This window comes from Thunnus maccoyii, chromosome 8 (genome assembly GCF_910596095.1).
Source record: "Thunnus maccoyii chromosome 8, fThuMac1.1, whole genome shotgun sequence".
In the NCBI taxonomy this organism is placed as follows: domain Eukaryota; kingdom Metazoa; phylum Chordata; class Actinopteri; order Scombriformes; family Scombridae; genus Thunnus; species Thunnus maccoyii.
Window position 1 is genome coordinate 7627295 of NC_056540.1, and position 15598 is coordinate 7642892.

Consider the following 15598-nt stretch of genomic DNA (forward strand, 5'->3'; position numbering starts at 1 on the left):
ATCTTCGACTTCCCCAGAGAGTTTTTCACATTTAGTAACTTCCTTTATACTGTAGTTGTATGTAAATTCAAGCCTCCAGCTCGAGATCGTCGTGAGGCACCAACTTAGACGCCATGATGATGATTTCATTTACAGAAATATTCATTTACCAGATGAATATTAATATATTAACAGAACCCCTTTATTTGTCTAATTAAATTAGTTTAATACTTCTTTCTTGTCGTGGATTATGCATTTAGCTCAGAAGATGTATGCCTGCCTATAGTTCATTTAACAAATAAAAAGTGTGTGTGTTCATAGAACTCAGTTCGGGTTAGTGGTTTGTGTAACAGAGGATAAAATGAGCAGATGAAGCAGTCCTCGTTTACCCTCCTTACACATGCACATTTTCTCATAAGTTGTATTTTCACACACATCTTCCTCTCTCTTTTTATGCCTGTGTATTTAATCATTATATGCGTATGACTCTGCATTTGCGCTGCCATGTAAGTGTTCGGTCTCTAAGGGCAGCACTTTTTTACCCCTCTTAACATTTTTACACTTTTAACAGCTGTGGGAGCAGGAGCACAGAGGGAGAATCCAAAGAGGGATCTTAAGTGGAATAGTTTGTTTCTATCTATCACTTTTAGATGTGTAATGGAGGTTAAGAGGTCTCATACTCTCCTGCTACAATAGACAACGCTACTCATCTTAGTTGACTTGAAGATGTAGATAGTGATACGAGGTTGTTCAACTTTTTGAAGGGCAGCAATAGTCATAGAGTTGCCTCAACACTGTTTGCTCTAATGGTCCATTTTAGGGAGGTTGGTCGTTACAGCAGGAAAGTGGATGTGGGGAACATAATTATAACAATACCTGATTATCTTAAGATGAAACACATGAAGGTTTGGTTTCAGAAGTGGGCACACAATGAAGTCTAGAGTTCAGCAACCAGACAAAGAAAAAGAAGAAGAAGAAGAAGTATGTAAATGTTTATATTTGCTGGCAATTAATTGGTCTTCCTGCTCTTCAAAAGTCTAATAGAAGAATTAGGCCTAGAATGTGGCCTACCACAAACCACAATAAAGTTATTAAACACTGCATGTAAAGTCTATAAGACTGAAATATGGTTTTATAGTCACTAGAAATCAGTTCTTGTCTCAGGACAACTGTAGCTTTGATTGTTGGTCAATTCCAGTGTTTATCAGAATTTTAAAAATATAAAAATATACTGTATATATACTGTACTGAGATTTAAATCAAAAAAATACCCGAGTACGCTCCACCAATCAGAGGGTTAGGGCACTTTCACACCTGTAGGTTGGTTCATTTGGGTCTGTAACCAAGGTAAGGTCAAAACGATGCATTGCTGCCTTTTAGTTTTAGTCCAGTTACTGACTTATTACAAATGAATCAAGAGCTTTAAGCGTGAGATCAATGGACTGGCAGGTTATTAGTGCAGTTTTGGTGATGTCATCATGCATCATCAGCGCAGGGAAAACAAATTCTGGTGACAGCAGGTGATGTTTCACTATAGTGAACCTTAAGGGTTCACTTATCTTCTCTAGTGGCTCAAAGAGCTCATGAAGAAATAACTGAATGAATTCTTGCTAAAATCACATATTTACAATTATGAAATTCTGTGGTCGGTTTGCTTTGGTTTCACACCACAAACAAATCGCAGACCCTCCTTTTCAGATGTTCTCTGCACCAAAGTTTGACACCTTTCACACCAACGTAAACAGCCCGCAGTAACTGGATAAACACACAAGAATTCGTTTGAACTGAACTGAACAAGTTATGCTTGAAAGCACCCTCAAAGACAACACTGAGGGCAAAAAAAGTCCACCAAGAGCTCACACAATAACAACGGAAGGCGACCCAGATGAGCGTATCAACATTTTTATCAACTCTATCATCTGGATTAAGGCAGCTGGATAGTGAAAACACATGGTTAAGAAAAAGATAATAGTGAGTAAATCAAACTGAAACTGTAAAAGGAGAAGGAAAATATAAAACCAATTACCAAACCTTTCAACAAGTATTTCTCTCCAGTCTACCTGCAGCTGCCCAACCGGAAACGATACAATAACACGTACAGCCTGAAACCACATACAAAATTAAAACTGTCCAGTCACTTGTGGGCCTGCAGCTCTTCAAACCGCAGATGACTCTGATGATTCAGGGTCCAAATCTAATTTACCATGCAGTCCTCCTTTTAGTCTACTTTGTTACCCGTTGGCCTCAAGCTGGAAAAGTAGAACACTTGTGGATGTTTTGGGACCCTCGGGTAACAGCTGTCAGTCAGCCATCACCTGCCACCCAGTTCTGTCATAGAAACCCCCCAACACACACACACACACACACACACACACACACACACACACACACACACATACACACTATCACCACTGAGACCAGGACTATTAGCACTCCTAACCTCTTGTGGGCTCACTTGCTTTTTTCTTTCCCATGTCTTTTATTTTACTTCTCCCTCTAATTTTTGTTTCTTTATTCAGCTCACAGCCAACTACCTCCAAGACCACAACCATCTGCTCATTCGTATTATCACTTTTATTCATCTTTTTTTGTCCTTATTTCCAGTAGTGGCTGGTGATTATTTACTTGGGTTGGACTACAGGTCTGTAATGTTTGTAATGTCTCTTCCTGGCTTGTCTTTGTGAAGATTTGCTTTTGTTGACACTGTCAGAGAGGGGTTAATTGAACTAAATGGTTATTTTTGTGGCTGTATTTCTCAGATTGTATTTGACTACATTATTTAGCCACCCCTGTTTGTATACATAAGGGTGATGGACTATCAGAAACCCCTCAGGATGTCGCCACTTATCCTCTTCCAGTCAGACCTTTCACTCAGGCTTTGTAGAAATCTTGCCAGCTTCATCGCAACCAGCAAAACCTCTTCCTAACCCTAAACTTAAATCTGCACCATAACAATGGAGCAAATGACTATGCTATACACTAATTGTACTAACTGCGTAATGCGAAAGGGATCGTTCACGGTGACGAACCCACAGAGAATTATCACCTGGCTTTGCAGTTCCCCCCAGGTCCACGATGCATTTTAGCCTCTACTAAGTCATTGTTTTGGTGTTATGGCCCACAACTTTAATGTTTTTGGTTTAGTCTCATGGCTCTCATCAACACATGAATGAAAAGCTGTGATAAACCCACTGTACGCTACTTGCCCATCATCCAACTGAAGACAGACCAAGTTAGCAAGTAGCTGGTGAACATAGAGGAGCATCGAACAGTTTAAAAGCCAAAACAAGAGTGAACTTTGGACTCACGCTTGCCAAGTGGGCAGAAATGCGAATGAATTCTAATAATGTGTCTGCTGAATGTGTAAATATGCAACTGATAACATGTTAATGTTTAAAGCTTGTTCCTGCCTCACCCCTCAAGAATTTGCTTGGTAAAACATGTTAAGGGTGATGTATGGAGGAGGAGTTAATTGTAGGGCAGCCAGTATGCCCTCTGAAGTCCAAAGGATGCTCTGGAAGATGTTCCTTTTTCTGTTTCAATCTGGTAGCGGCTAGTGACCTCTCAAAGATGGTCTCATATGTTTATGGTAAACAAATGACCTAATATATTAACATTAACATGGGAATGATTTACTTGTGTTAAAGAACTACTTGTAGCTGCTCTATGAGAATATACAGTATCTTTCCATGCTGGGAACAGACAGAAACTCTATCAGCTCTGAATCTGTCAGTGACGCTGGAACTCAAACAAGCCCCTCATGACTGGTCATTTAATTAACCTCGTCAAGCATATCTCCAGTAATCTCCAATCTAATTTCATCTGTTAATTTAAAACTGTTCTTAACGAGGCCAGCCCCCCAGCCAATCAAATGTCAGGTATAGAAGCATAAAGGACTTGGTTAATTAGAGCTGTCAGGAAATGGCCAAATATGGACAAAGAAGGAGGCTGGATTTCCTTTTATTACTTTCCTGGGAGAGTTATTAATTCTGTGGGAATCACCTCAGGTGGTATGACTCTCTCTCTCTGTGTGTGTGTGTGTGTGTGTGTGTGTGTGTGTATTTGGAGGCAGGGGACTGAAGGCAGAGAAGAGCAATGAAGTCAGATATGAAGCAAGAAACAAAGAGAGACAGTAGGAAAGGAAAAGAGAAAGAAATATATATATATATATAAACCTATACATATATAAATATATATAAATATATGCAGACAGGTGACAAATTAAAGGAAAAACTAAGTGTCTTAGTAAGGTATTGGGCCACCACATGCTGCCAGAACAGCTTCAATGCACCTTGAACTCTCAACTCTACTGGAGGGATGAACATCATTCTTCCAAAAGATATTCCCTCAGTTGATGTTTTGATGATGGTGGTGGAGAGCGATGTCTAACACATCAGTCCAAAATCTCCCATAGCTGTTCAGTTGGGTTGAGATCTGGTGACTGTGAAGGTCATAGCATATCATTCACATCATTTTCATACTCATAAAAACCATTCAGTGACCCCCCATGCCCTGTGAATTGGGGCATTGTCATCCTGGAAGAGACCACTCCCATCAGGATAGAAATGTTTCATCATAGGATAAACAGTGACCCTTCCCTCTAAGGGGACAAGTGGATCCAAACCATGCCAGCAAAATGCCTCCCAAAACATAACAGAGCCATCAGATCCCCTCACTGTAGGGGTCAAGCATTTAGACCTGTACTGGTTTTTCCTTTAATTTGTCACCGGTCTATATATAATATATATATAAATAATATTGACTTTATTCAGAATAATCAAATATGTCTTTTTCCAACTTTGTGGCAGCTTCATTTCCTGTTATACAGGAAATTGAGCCTTAGCATTTCCAGAAGTGATTCTCCATCTCATATTTATCAAATAATATTCTGTCTCTTCTGCAGGATTGTAATGTCAGATTATATTGGAAATCCGAACAGCGCTCTCTGATGGAATTCATATCACTGCAAACATGTTAAATATGGTTTTGAATCAACGAAAATGAAAAAAAAAAAGATTGATTTGAAAGCTATTTCAATCCTTTCCTTAACTTTTAAACTTTTATATTAACTTCTTTTTTTATTTATGCTGCGAGTTTCAATAAATAGTCAAAATATTCAGTGGCAATTATGATATGAAGCAAAACAGATTGTGTTAGTACTGGACAGCTGCTGTATGTGACGCTGTGTTTGTGTGTGTGCGTGTGTGTGTGTGAATATTACAATGTGTAAAGGGGAATTAACAGACTCAAATCCCATCAGAACTGACCTGTGAAAAGACACACCATAGAAGCTTACTGATGTATGCTTGTGAGTGGTTGGTGGATTCAAAGCCCTCTGGGTTAGGTCTCTATTAAAAGAACACTCCACTACTTTAGCATTGCACTCATATAACTTTGTTAGACTCACTATGGACAAAAATTCAATCAAAATCAATGTGGCAGAAACAGAGATATTGTCTCATATTCCATGCATTCTTCTCCTCTCCTGGTGCCTATTACCCACAATGTGACTCAGCTGGATTCACTCCATTGTACAGATTAGGTTTTGTTATGCTAGTATCAGCTAATGTAGCCTCCGTAGTCTGACGGGAGGTGGACTACAGAGGTCTGGTAACCTCGCTTCTCTCTAACTGCACACAGATTTTTCACTTTAAAATTTGTGGTCTTCAGTCTCAACAGATGTTCAGTAGTACTCCCCAAACCCTGTAGACAAACTGAGATGGGTAAAATCAGTGGAGTTCCCCTTTAATAGACTCATACCATTTGTTGAGAACTTTACATAATTCAAATTATAAATTGAAGGACTCTATTCTAAAAGATGTTGGGAAGTAAAATAATCACCTGAGGTATCTAGGGACGAGCAGAAAGTGACCCTTTCAAAATGCAGTGTCACTGCAAGGTTGCCGTGTCTTTTAAAAGATACAGTACTCCCAGATGCAGCAGCAATGTGTGGCCAAATTTCTGTAAAATTGATTTTTAAAAAAGTATTTCACAGCGAAAGTGATGAAAACGCCCCTCTGTTCACAAACACTGTAAGGTACATACCATCAAAAACACAGCATTGAGTGTTTTCATGCATGTTAATGTGCCTTGTGCCTCGTCTTTGGTAGTAAATAAAAGTTTAAAATCATAGTGAATATTGTGTAAGTTCATAATTTCTTAAGTTGATAAGTTCTTATAAACAATCAACAAGCACATATATTTAATATTGTAATACTTTACTTTTTGTAATGTTTGTGGTGTTTTTATGTGAAATAAAACAATTATAATTTTCTGTAAGCTTTTGTATCCTCAACCATTACAAAGAGCTCAATAACTGTGACAGTGTCTGTTTCAGCCTCACGCTGTGTGTTCCCTCACAGCCTGAGTGTAGCTCTTCAAAAAAAGCATCAGCAGCAGGGAAAGCCTTAACAGAGTACCACATGTTGAGAATTGCAGCATTTCAAACACGCAGTTCACTTTATTCCCAATTTTCAAATCAAATTTAATTACACTCAATTTTAACTTCCAGAATTTTTAGAGGAACTGACAAAGTGAAACCGTATCAGTTCCCTCTACAGAGCACACGAACCGTTATCATTTGACTACCTGCATTAAAACTTCTTAATACAGTTAATCTGTCTACATGCAGCATACACATACATACACACCCAAATCTTTTTATAACACAGGCAGTAAAGCATTTGTTACTGAACAGACAGAATAACAGCACCATCAACAGAAATTGAAAGTTCACTTACTAAGGAAAATGGACACATTATGAATGATAAAATGAAGTGAAAAGCAGCACAAAAATAGAGAGAAAATCATTTCAAAAGCTGTGGTCGGCACAAAGGATGAGATGTACAGCTTCTCTAAAAATAGAAAAGATTCAAAATTAAAATGGAATAATTTGTTTGAGGCAGGATGTCTCTAAATAGACAAAATGAAAGAGTGAACAGCCTTCCAGGTTACAGCTGAGCTGCCCACTCACTGACACGTGTGTGTGTGTGTGTGTGTGTGTGTGTGTGTGTGTGTGTGTGTGTGTGTGTGTGTGTGTGTGTGTGTGTGTGTGCGTGTGTGTGTGTGTGTGTGTTTGGCCTGAGAGTGTGAACGTGTACGTCTGTATGTGGCCTCAGTGTAAGTGCATGTGTGTACGCATGCACGTGTGTGAGGCACCATCTGTGTTGCCATGTGCAGCTGCGCTCCCTTGGAGCCCAAGACCCAAAACTCAGCTGTTACCAAGACAACCCCCACACACTCCATACCTGGTCCACACACACACACACACACACACACACACACACACACACACAAGGAGCGTTCAAACCACCTAGAGGTCTTACACTGTGTGTACTTTTAAATGAGCAGATGGACAGAGATGTATCAGAGGTTTCTGATGAGTGGTGTGTGTGTCTGTGTGTGTGTGTGTGTGTGTGTGTGTGTGTGTGTGTGTGTTTGCGTGTCTGTGTGTGTGTGTCTGTGTGTGTGTGTGTGTGTGTGTGTGTGTGTGTGTGTGTGTGTGTGTGTGTATGAGGGAGACAGAAACAGGGAGAGACAAGCAGATGGACACTCAATGTTCAGTTTGAGATGACTTTCCCCTCTGCTTCAGCATGTGTGTATGATATGGAAATGATCTCTACTGAAATATAGATTTAGTAGACCTCCTTCTTCACTGCTTTCTATCGTTAACTCAGACACACGTATTTTGTGGCAGACTGTTTTGTTGGTCAGGTCACCTGCTGTGCTCAGGCTCAGGATAAACACGCCTGTTTGTAGCTCTTTGGCCAAACGCATCACCTGGAGATGGTGTATAATATGATGTGCCATAGTTGGGGGAGAATAGAAGTCATGCTGAAAATAGCTTCAACATTTTCAACATGACAAAACTGTTTATCTTTAAATGTACAAAAAAAGATTTCTAAGCAATAAAAATAATGTACCACTACCACCCTAACTTTCATATTTTTCTAATCCATGTTGTATTAGTTGTATTTACATGTATTTAGCTCATAACCTGAATCTTTAATACAAAAAATGGACAAGTGTGTTAATGATATGAGCTGAGACAGAGACAAACATGATTTTTCAGACACTGTTGAAATCATTCAGTCTAATGGTCACATCAGGTGCATATTATATAGTTGAACTATCCAGGAGACTCTTGTGTTTCTATGTTGAGAAACATTGAAGATATAATTAAAAGAAAACAAGCTTCCAGACCACCAGCTTCACAACTTTCTACTTCTATTGATGATGATGGTATGAGCCTGAATGTTTATTATTATCACTTATTCATAATTGTAATCTAGATTATTTGATGTAATTTTATACCGCAGATTGCTGGCAACAACCTTCCTGTGACTTGAGATGAGAATCAGCTTTTACCTACATGTAATATGCATTGACAAATAAACAACTTGTCTAACAAACATGTTCTTCCTGTTATAAAATCATTTTACTACTGTACCTCCCAAATGTATCTAGTGAGCCCCTGAAGGTCCAGACCTTCAGGCTGAAACTGCTGGTATGTGACAAGAGCTTTAAGCAAGATTTGATAATTGGTGCCCCTCAATTAAAGTCTGAATACACTCAGGCTCTAGAGGAGCTGTCTGCACTGATTAGGACCAATAGTGCTTTTCCAGCCGTGAGCAGTTCTTGTAGAAGGTTTTTTAACTCTGCAGCAGACAAGCAAGATTTAAGTGGAAAGGATCAGTGCGTTGCTTAAGTTCATGTCACTGGAGCATGCTGCTGCCAGAATTAAAAACAATGTGTTTATGCAAGCCTTGTCTGCAGCTAGCTGTCAAAAGTGGCTACGTTATTTGCTGCAACAACAGATGGGCATGAAAAGAGCAGCATACAGAGGGTGGACAGAGAGGCAGAGGCCTCATATACCACAACATTCAGCTTTCTGCATGTCAGCTGCCTGCCTGTTATGTGATGAGAACATATCCTGTTCCACCAATACTGTGTCAGATACCCAAACACTGAGGCTGTAACTACAGCTTCACCAACATCCACCAAGTCTGATGATACTGTTTTGGACGTTTTTGTGTTTGTTTGTTTTTTTTTTGTTTGTTTGTTTGTTTTAACAGAAAAGCCACTCCTCTTCAAAGAGTACAGATGCTGTTTTTAGGAAGGAAAAAATAAGCTGAACCAACCACTAGAATTATTCATGGGGGCTTATTGCTATTTTATTGAACAGTCTACAGCCAAGGTAACAGCTCTGTGAGGCTGCATTTAGGCACAGCGGTGCTTTGAGCTAAATGCTAACATCAGCATGCTAACATACTAACAAAGTCAATGCTATCATGATGATTTAGCATCTCCTGAGAGAGACTTGAATATTTGTACCAAATCTCATGGTTATACATCCAACAGTTGTTGAGACATTTCACTCAAAGTCATAAATGTGAACCTCACGGTGGCGCTAGAGGAAAAGTCAGAGGATCACAAAGTCATTCAAATTCTTCATCTGAAGTCATGAATGATTGTACGTTTTCATGACAATTCCATCCAATAGTTGTTGAGATTTTTAAATCTGGACCAAAGTGGAGGACCGACCAACATTCCTGTCAGTGATGTTGATATGCAAAGATGTATTTTGTAAGGAAATCACTTTTCTCACAGAAACTATATTGAGTCAATGATCAGAATACAATCACTACTGGAATCATGTCTGCACCCCTACGGCAAAACAAAAAACAATGAATAGACATACTGAGGTTGATTGACAGTTGGCAGTTGTGTAACTTAGCCTTTTGGAAACAACAGATTTGCAGAAAGGCTACTAATACTGTTTGCTAATCGCCAAATAAACAATGTCAGCTGGCCCTAATCATGTTACACTCTGATTCCCCATGCTATACTGCATTGGCTCACTCAGTTGGCCTCCAAAATCAACCATCTCTCAGCAAGGAAATGGAGGCTTATCCTCCTTTTAGGTCTTACTTTTTATAATTTCACGCTCTTGTCCTTCTATCGTCAAGCCTTGTGCACCTCTTCCATGAACTCCGCTGTCCTCCCCAAAGCAAGTCAAAAACCTCACATTGTACTCACTGCTAAATTAATAACTCTTGTCTGTCTTTTAACTACTCTGAATGGAATCGGTATGTAAAAGGCTTCATAGGGTTTGATCCAACAAGCTAATTAAAACTTATCCATCTCTACTAGAACACACTGCATGGTTCCGCTGCTCCCCTGACACCGCTGGATTTCTGGGGAAAAGAGACAATTCAATTCAATTCAATTCAATAACCTTTATTTAACGTTAATCTTGCTGATAAGTAGGCCAAGGTTTAATGAAGGGGCGGAATCAAAGATGACATGAAATATAAAAATTATCACGGTCTATATAGTATATATATATATATATATATATATAGTCTATAATTCCAAGGCTTATTAACTTGGTCCTTCTTTTCACAGCTGTCAAGTCAGCTGATGTAGGATTCTCTGCGTGTATGTGTGTGTGTGTAAAAAACAGTTTTAGTGATTCGTTTCCCTCAGTTAGGGTTGTCCTGATTCTCTCCTACAATCATCAACCTGACTGTCATCTGCTCTTTTCTTTTTTTCTTTCCTTTCTTTGACAATAAAGGGGTGACACATACAGGAAGTGTTGAATTTGTTCCTCATTACCTGTTGCCATATCAAAAGTCATTTTATTATTTTACTTTCTACCCCCTTGATGACACTTTTCAATATGTCATTTTAAGATGGACAAGAAGAAAAACACTCACCCACTATTGCTATGACCTGGGTTTACTGGTCCCATTAAAAACTTAGCTTACATATCCATATGTCCAGAGACAGACATGTTTCCATATTGAAACACTCCCAGTGAAAGGTTTCTTTACAGACAGAGATAGGAGCAAGGCAGAAAAAAAAAGAAAAAAGAGAGTGATAGGCGAATGGGAAACAAGGAGAAACAGACTTAGGAGAGGGAATAATAGCAAGGGAAAAAAATTCTGACACACAAAAAAAGAGAGAAAAGGTGGCATGGAGATAGAGAGAAGACAGGTAGACATGGAGAGGTGAGAAAGAATCTATTTTAGTGTTGAAAAGTGAAAAGCAAGGAGAGAACAGGGAAACCCAAAGAGTGACAAGTGAAAAAGACTAATGATGGTAGCTACAGAAGTTGAACAGAAGAAGTAAGGAAGACTTTCTGTGTGAATTCCCTAACTTTCTCTGTCCCCTCCTCTCACTGTTCATGTATGTGAAACATCACAGCCACCGCTGATCACTTCCTTCAGGAATTTGCAATCTTGCCATCGCAAGAGTTGATGGAAATGATTGTGCTCAGGTACTTACATTGTTGGATAGGGGCTTGTTTTTTTGTTCTTTACATGTCAACTGCCAACTGTCTTTACCATTTGAGTTGCAAGTTGATTTTACACACATGGTTTTTGTTTTTATACACTTGGAAGAAAATGTGTTACATGGATGTCCTAGTTTTAGTTTCTGGGTTTTTAAGAAAAAACAGAGAAATATTTAGCTCATTAGCTGCTAAATGCTCCACTATGTTCACAAACTAGTCACTAACTTTGTCCATCTGCCATTTGGTGCTGGGCAGGTAGCATACAGTGGGTTTATCAGAGGTTTTATGCTGAAAAGAGCTGTGTGCATCACTTTCCCAGGCCATTGTCCCAACATTTCTGAAGACTGCCACCATACCAAAGAGCTCCACAGTGTCATGCTTGAATGACTATTGTCCAGTAGCACTTAACCTTATAGTCATGAAGTGTTTTGAAGGCTGGTCATGTCACATATGAAGAAGACTATACTTGTCACACTTTACTCCCACCAGTATGCATACATACAGAATCCCTCCACTGCAGATGTGATTCACCTGGCTTTCACTCACCTGGAGAGCAAGGACTCTTATGCCAGGTTGTTCTTCCTGGACTTCAGTTCTGCATTCAATACCATCACACCACATACCCTGATAAACAAACTGTCACTTCTTGGACTCAGTTCATCTCTGTGCAACTGGGTGCTGGTCTCTAACAAAGAGGCTCTGGTCTGTCAGAATTCACAATTTCACATCCTCCCTCTTCATTCTCAACACTGGTGCCCCCCAGGGATGTGTCCTGAGCCCCCTACTGTACACACTGCCTCATTGGAGGAGCATCTGTAGAGATGGTCACCAGTTTTAAATTCCTGGGGGTGCACATCTCAGACAACACATCTCACCTGGAGCATTAATACAGCCAGTACAGTGAAGAAGGCCCACCAACACCTCTACTTCTGAGCAGGCTGGAGAGGGCTGGACTTGGCACTCCGCTCCTCGCTTCCTTCTAAAGATGTGTGGAGGTGAGCATCCTCAGATCCTGCATCACTGTGTGGCAACTGATCTGCTGCCAGTAGACTGCAGTGGATGGTAAAGACTTCATAGAAGTTCATCAGAAACAGTCTACCCGCCATCAGTGACATTTAGACCAGCAGGTGCAGGAAAAAGGCTTCCTGTATTATGAAGGACTCCACCCACCCTGCACATGGACTGTTTGTCCACCTCCTATCAGGAAGGAGACTAAGCAGCATCAAGACCAGAACCACCAGGCTCAGGAACAGTTTTTTCCCTGAGCCTGTGAGATTGATAAACTCCGCCTCTCACTGGTTTCCCCTGTAACACTTCTCTGGCCTCAAACTTCCCTCAAACTCACTTCTTGCCCCCCAACCAGTATGAACACTGCAGTCACTTTAACTATATCACTGTTGTTTAGACTGCAAAATCAGATAATTCTCTGTGGGTTCATCACTCTGAGCAACCTTTTCACATCATACATGAAATTGAATCTTCTGTTAATATTAAAATATAGGTGTATGTTTATGTACGTGTGGTTTTGAGGAAGATTTACCTAAATCAGCAGTGTTTTAACAAACTGAATTGGATTTCAACACGAAGAAACGTCACAATAGATGCACTACTCGAAATAGATTGATTGAAGTGCTTTATTTGAAATATGAAGAATTGTTTCATTTTCATTTGATTAATTTTATCTGGTGAGTAAAAATCAAACATAGAAAAATTCAGTGAGATTTTCTGCAGAGAGAAAGTAGTCTGCCAGTGACAGAAAATGACCTCAAAACACAAGGCTTTTTACAGGCAGAAAGAAACAGATGTTGATGTCTGATAACCAGAAGTTCCTCATGCTCGGATAGCAGCATTAAAAAATGAACCAAGGGCAAACCACAGTCTGTGCTGATGCTCACGTTCAGCGGCTTCTTTATGTGCATCTACGTGTTAGGAACACCAGAGAAGCTACTTTAAAGAGCACGGACAAGTGTGTCGGGCTGAACTGAAGTTACAAAGGTTTTGAATCGTAAGTCATGTGACTTTTGTTTACAAAGTCACTTGTGACTGGGCAGAGAGAGTTCTTCTAGTATGACTTCACACCAAAGGAATTAACGTCTAGGTGTGATCACAGTGAGCAGCAGTGTGAACTGACGACGCACCAACTTGATAAAGTTCCCATCAATCTTTTTTTTTACAAAGTCTCTCTGTGATTCTAATGACAACACAACACCGACCTTTCATTCAAGTTCTTATATACACCCTGCTGCTTTAGCCACAAAAACCAATGATGACTCGACTTGGCTGTATTAAATGCAGACTGGATTTTAGGGCTCGTAGTTCTGATTGCTACTACACACACACACACACACACAGACACATACACAAACACACCCACACCCACACCATGCACAACCTGCACACACTCTCATGCCACACAAGTGCAAATAAAGTTGATGATTTTAAACACCACAACATGCTGAGAACACAAACAGGCCCTCAGGGTGCTAATCAATTACTGCAGAGCACACATACACACACCTTCATCCACACACACCCACACACACACACACACACACAGGGATACACACACAATCAAGCTAAACTAATTTCACTCTCATCCAGATTTTTATTTTTAACCAGTTCCTGCGGTGTGTGTTTATGTGTGTGTTTTACAGGATGCTGCATGTCTCAGCACAAAGTCATGCAAACACACCACGAGAGCACACCAACACACACACACACACACACACACACACACAACACTTCATCACTCGGCTCATTTTGAGAGACAGACAGTTCATAGTCTTCTCTCTCTTCTCCCTTTTTTTCCATCAATCAGGATGACTGATGCAAACATAAAGCAATCATCTGACATTTTCATATGAAAACGCTTTCATTTTGCCATGACCAATTGATTAAACACAATATTTATTCACCCTATAGTCAGTTTGTGAAAGTTTTTACCTTTGTTGTTCTAAACATTTGGTAGGTTTATCCAAAAGCACAAAACTTTTACAGAACAACCTGTATTTCCTACACCCTGCTACTATAAATACCTCAAATGTAACGTTAACATTCAGTCAAGTGTTTGTCTGACAGCAAACATACAGACATAGACACACACACACACACACACACACAACGTTAGCATTCAATGTTGGTTCTTGACTGTGCTGATAGAGCTATCATTATGATAATACTGAGGCCTATCATAATTATCTGCTAATTGACTGCCTAACGAGGTAGTGCTCATTAAAAATGCTCATTAATACTCCATCATCACCATTGATAGCTGTAATCACAGAGTGGTGGTTTCAAGGTCTTACAAAAGTGTGTGTGAGAAGGAGTGTGGAGACACTATGCACACCCATGTGTATGTTCAAGTTTATTTGTGTGTGACTAGTATTTTTGACTCTCTCTACAGCAGCACTATTGAATGTGTATGCAGTGAATTTGTGCCTTAAGGTACTCATCTAAATTTGACCACTGGACCGTTCAGTGCTTATTTGTTCCAGAAAGCTAATGTACGGGCTGTACAGATGTTGGCTGTAGTTAACTAGCGATGTATGTACATACTTTATGTGTGAGAGTCTGTGTGTTTGCGTAGTTGCTCAGCCTTTGACTGATTTCAGAGCTCTGAATTTTATTTCAGTTTCTGTGTTTTTTCCTCTTGTCTAAGTTGATCAAGTAGATGCATAAAGCCTTGGGATAAGCACCAATTGTTTGCTCAAGTTGAAACATTTTCAGCTTGCGCAAACGTGTCTTCGCCTCTGTTCACAATACCTAAAATAAATATGCTTCCACACAACCGCGACACATCAAACATGCGCCTTGGTATTGAAACATTTGTCATGTTGTAGCCTACTTCTGGCCACACCCCAGTCAGTGATGCCACTGGTCTTTTGCTTTGACAGCTGATGAAACACACCTGTGTTGACCTCACTGTCTGAGGTGTCAGCAGAGTTGAAACATGGTAAAAACCCATTCAAACTTGAATCACCCCTAAAGCCACCCATTTTATATGACATCGCCACATTAGTAGATATGTAAATTATCACCATAGCCATAAAGTTTTGGTTTTATTTGCAGAGATTGTTGCTGAGATTTCTATTGCTATCCCAATCCAATGAGGGTGAATGGTATTTCATTTGTCACATTGGGGGGTGATCTGACTGTTACAGTTGCACACCAATTTAATTAGATGACTCTTACATGATAAATAGCAGTTTTGGACACAGGGCAATTTTTTCAGTCATGAGCTCTCAAACCCTTTCATCTCCCCTCTTTAAACTGGTATATCTGCCACCAGGAGGATTGTCTGTTGAACCATTTAATCACTTCAGT

General features: G+C 39.8%; 1 protein-coding gene across 2 annotated transcripts in view; it reads left to right on the forward strand.

Annotated features, from left to right (window-relative positions):
- The window catches only part of il1rapl2 (interleukin 1 receptor accessory protein-like 2), a 159860-nt gene that overhangs the window by 110015 nt on the left and 34247 nt on the right, over positions 1 to 15598 (forward strand). The gene's annotated exons all lie outside the window — the stretch shown is intronic.